Source organism: Myotis daubentonii, chromosome 7, assembly GCF_963259705.1.
Source record: "Myotis daubentonii chromosome 7, mMyoDau2.1, whole genome shotgun sequence".
Lineage (NCBI taxonomy): Eukaryota > Metazoa > Chordata > Mammalia > Chiroptera > Vespertilionidae > Myotis > Myotis daubentonii.
This window is the reverse complement of record NC_081846.1, coordinates 84,069,987-84,074,470: the sequence shown is the minus strand read 5'-3', so window position 1 is coordinate 84,074,470 and position 4,484 is coordinate 84,069,987. Positions and strand designations below refer to the sequence as shown.

Sequence of the window (4,484 nt, the reverse complement as noted above, 5' to 3'; positions counted from 1 at the left end):
TTTTCCAGAGGAGGGAACACTGAGGCAATCTCTGATTGACACATTTTTCTATTAAGTTGGGAGTTTGCGGAAGATGTTCTCATTGGTCTTCAGTGCAGTTGGCTGTCTTTGGCTGCAAGGGGACAAGCAAGCAGCTTGGGGACATTTCAAAAGAGGAGGACTGTCCAACAGACAGGGAGGAGGGTTTCTGTGACCTGCCATGTCCTGGAACAAAAAGGAGTCTGTGAGGAGCTTCTTAGGGCCCGCACGTTGTCACTGCTAGTCCATTCTTACGCTTAATCCCCTCCAATGGCGTCAGCCTTCGGGAAAAGACCAATTACCTTCACTTAACATACAGAGACTTCTTTAATTCCCGAGTTTCTTAAAGTAATGTATTTGCAGTTGTCCAAACACTCTTTACCCTGGGACTTTACATGTTATTCCTTCTATTTGGAACTTTCTGCCTCCTCACCACTACTTCTGTACCAAAATACACGTGTAAGTGCACACACCCACACCCACACACACACATGCACTGTCCCCACTGAGCTAACTTTTACTTTTCTAGAAATAAGCTCAGGCGTCTTCTCCTATGGGATGCTTAGTGGGTTTCCTCCTTATTTAGGCTGCAAATTCCTTCTGCCCCAATATGACCCTGTTCATTCTTAGCATTATCACATTGCATTACCGTCCTCATCGTTATTATAAGCTGTTTACAGTGGTCTTTCTCACTCTACATGCATACCCCAGAGGTATTGTGGATTTGGTTCCAGAACACTGCAGTAAATGAAGTCATGTGCATTTTTTGGTTTCCCAGTGCATATAGAAATTATGTTTACACCACACTGTAGTCTATTAAGTGTGCACTAGTATTGTATTTGAAAATTTCATACTTAATTAAAAAATACTTATTGCTGAGAAAATGCTAACCATTACCTGAGCCTGTTGGGAAAAAGGCACCAATAGACTTCGTTGATGCAGGGTTGCCAAAAACCTTCAATTTGTAAAATGTGCAATACCTGTAAAGTGCAATAAAGCAAACACAATGAAACAAGGTCTGTCTTTACCTTCTTAAGAGTAAGGACTTAGAAAGATTGTGTGATCATCTTTGCCGTCTCAGTGATTAGCATTAGCTGGAGCTCAAAAACATGGGTTGCCGGGGTCCAGCCCCAGCAGGTCCAGGGGTCCCCAAAGGTGTGGACGGAGTCGGCGAAGAAGGAATGACATGGAGACAGCGTTCAGTTGATCAGCAGCCTAGCCAGGATCTCTAGCCAAGTTCTGGTCTCGATCTCCAGAGAGGTTCTGCTTCGGATCTCCAGCCAGGTTCTGTGGCCATGATCCCTCGCTAGGTTCTCCAGCCAGGTTCTGTCTGAGATCTCCAGCCAGGTTCGGTCACCAGGTTCTAGTCAGGCTCTCCTGCCAATCTCCGCAGTCAGGTTCAGTCCAGGATCCCCTGTCATGCTCTCTCCAGCGAAGTTCTTCTGTCTCTAGAGAACGTTCTGTGTAGGTTCTGTGCAGGTTCTGTGCCTAGGCTCTGTCTCTCTTGGTCCTGTCTTCCAAGCCCTGTGTTCTTGATTCTGTCTCTTGCTGTCTTATTACATATGTATTTATACCAGTTGATTCAATCCTATCAATCTCTATTACAAAGGTTAGGGTGTTTCTTATCTCCATTCCAGGGAGTAAAGATTATGTAGCTTAAGCATGATTATTTGTAGTGATTAACTACCCGCCTGGCACTTAGTTAAGGAGTTTCATCCCCTCCCTGACTTCAGGGAAAAATTCCTACCTGGGGAAACAACCTTTCTCGGAGAGGTGACCTTGGTTAAAACACAGCGCCAAGAAGGTGAGCAAACATATTAAGAACTGTATGCCATATATGCCAGGTCCCTTGAAACAGCAAGGATGGACCGGCTCCCGGCAATGGGTGAGTTGATTAAACTATTAATTAATTCTTGCTTGGAGTTTTCCTTTCTCACTAATCTTCATCTCAGTATATTATAGAAAGCTTTCTCAAAGGAAGTGAGGATTCAGGGCCGAGGCTCAAAAAAAAACCCCGTAATTTCTTTTTTTTTTTTTTTTATCACCAGCATTTAGAAAACCAGACCTAGGGAAAGAACTAGGTCTGGGGACACATGCATGGCCTTAATATAGCGAATGTTTAGCCTGCCCTGATTATCACAAAATCAGAACAGCGAGAATATTTGCAGGAAAACCCGTAATTTCAATAGCAACCCACATTGAAATTCCTCATGAGGTACCTTTTTATAGCATGAACATCTTCAGTGTGCTGGTGTCCCCCACACAGTAGTCACTCAATGCACGTGTGTTTCATTTTGTTTCCCAGTGACAGATGGCACTGCTTTTATTTGCAAAGGCAGACTTCAGCAGAAACAATTCAAGTCTCTTGTAGGGGAGGTTGGTAGTAGGTGTGAGGCAGGATAGTAAGAAGCTAGGAAAATTTCTTGGCAAGTGTAATGGGAAGACTGAGAATGATAGTTAAATGAATGAGCCATTTATAGCCAGATAATAAGTCTGTTCGAGGCAGCTCTGCCTCTGTATCTATTTTTGTTCATAAGTTTATAATGGTCTTTATTATCCATGAATGAGTGAGATCATGAAGTCACAAGGTCTTATCTTCTCTAATCAAGAATACTTAGGAGCAAATGGTTTACACATTCCAGACCTTACTAGGGGCAAACCCACCTCAGTCCAGTCCCTCTTTATTGACATTCTTTGAGGGTGAAACTGATCAGAGAATGACTCACCCCTTTCTCTCTATATATGCTCATTTTGATGCATCAGCATATTGGAGATCACACCTGGAAAGCTGATGAATATTCTATTGAGATTCTCCCCTGAGTCTTCCCCTTGCATTCTCACCTTCAGAAAACAAATAAAAACCCTTAAGACCAAGGACCCAGTGCATGCTCTCCCTAGCCTCTTTCCTCAGGCAGGTGTCTTTGCTTTCTTTCTCCAAAGTTCTAAGGGTCCTCATGAGACTTGCAATCAGGGGAGCAGTGGGCAGCGGCAGCTTGTCCCGTGTTAATCCCCTAAACCTGTCTCTAAGGGCCTCTTTTTGACTCTGTAACTTGTTTCCTGAGTCCACAAAGCCCATCTGGCTCACTTCTTCTGCCTCTGTGACTTTCTTTCTAAAGGGCCAAGCATCTTTCCCAGGCTTGACTCTTTCTCACATTTCCACAGGGTCAAAGTGAAATAGGAATTTTGGGGGGTGAAAAAGACAGGTTTAGGAAATGTTAGAAAGTTTAGAAATTAAGGGGACCATGGAGGAAGCACAGGGCTGCAGAGCAACCGAAGGTGTATTTCCATAGAATAGGGAAGCTGAAAAGCTGCAACAGGTATATTTCCATAGAATGAGGGAGCTGGGAACAGCAAAAGGTCTATATTTACAAAATAAAGGTAAGGAAGACCTTCTTCCAGAAGGAGAAGAAGAAAGCCCAAACGGAAAAGGAAAACAATAAGGAAGGGGGTGGAGGAGAACCTCACATGTTCCATGTGAGATTCAGCCTTTGAGCCCAGGAGTTACTATAGTAACCAGTCCAAGGGAATAGTGACCAATCAGAGGGGTGTCAAGGCACCAGGATCTGCAGCCTTTATAAGCCACAGGGAAAAGGAACTCAGTGGGACCCTTCCCCCCTCCCCAAGTGGGAGTCCATTCTGTGGGACTCTTTCCCTCTCCCCATGTGGGAGTCTGTACTTGTTCTTCAATAAATCTTCACCTTTGCTGTACTACCCTCTGTCCGTGGATTCATTCTTTGACTCTGGTGGACAAAGAATCCAGGTTCCAGTCCCAAAATTCCTTATCAAAAGTAGCTCTGCCTGGACCCTCTTCTGTTGCTATGATCTTGCCTCTTCTATATTAAGCCTTTCCTTTGTCTCACTGCCCAACTTTAATAAACCTACTCTTAAAATCACCTGGACTTGTATTGTGAAATCTTTCCTGCACAAAGTCCAGAACCAACATATTCTGGAGCATACCAGGGCAGACCCACCTCAGTCCCTTTTTGGTGACAGGTGTAGGCCTGAGAGGGTTACTAACACACCACTTTTCTAGTTCTTTTATATGCTGTGTCTCCCACACCCCAATTTTGAAGCTGAGTTACTAGGAATAGAAACAGTTCATTTGCCAGGTTTCTGACAGCATTGCCTGCAAACATCACAGCATTGGTGTAAATGTGCTCAGTTTCAGATTATTTTTTCTAACTTCTGGAGTGGTGAATTAATGCTTAGAATCATTTATTTATTTTTCCCTAGCAAGTGCTAATATGATTTTCTTTTTAACAATCTCTACTTAAATATTTAAGAGCAAGTTTAAGGTGCAGAGTAGGAGGCAGAACCTACCACATGGACAAAATGAAACATGGAAGAAAATAAATTAGTTGAGTTCTCAGGTTTATCTCTTGTGTCTACTGTCTGGTCAGATTCTAAATCACACATGCTCACATGAATTTTTATTTACTTTTGCCTTCAGTACATCGCAAAATACT

The 4,484-nt window shown here is 43.2% G+C and overlaps 1 non-coding gene across 1 annotated transcript; it reads right to left on the bottom strand.

The window, feature by feature from the left end:
* Nucleotides 1–2,054: 2,054 nt before the first annotated feature.
* On the bottom strand, nt 2,055–2,186 carry LOC132238944 (small nucleolar RNA SNORA72). The gene has a single exon (XR_009453912.1). It is a non-coding gene; the product is annotated as a small nucleolar RNA SNORA72 (small nucleolar RNA).
* Between the last annotated feature and the right edge of the window lie 2,298 nt (nt 2,187–4,484).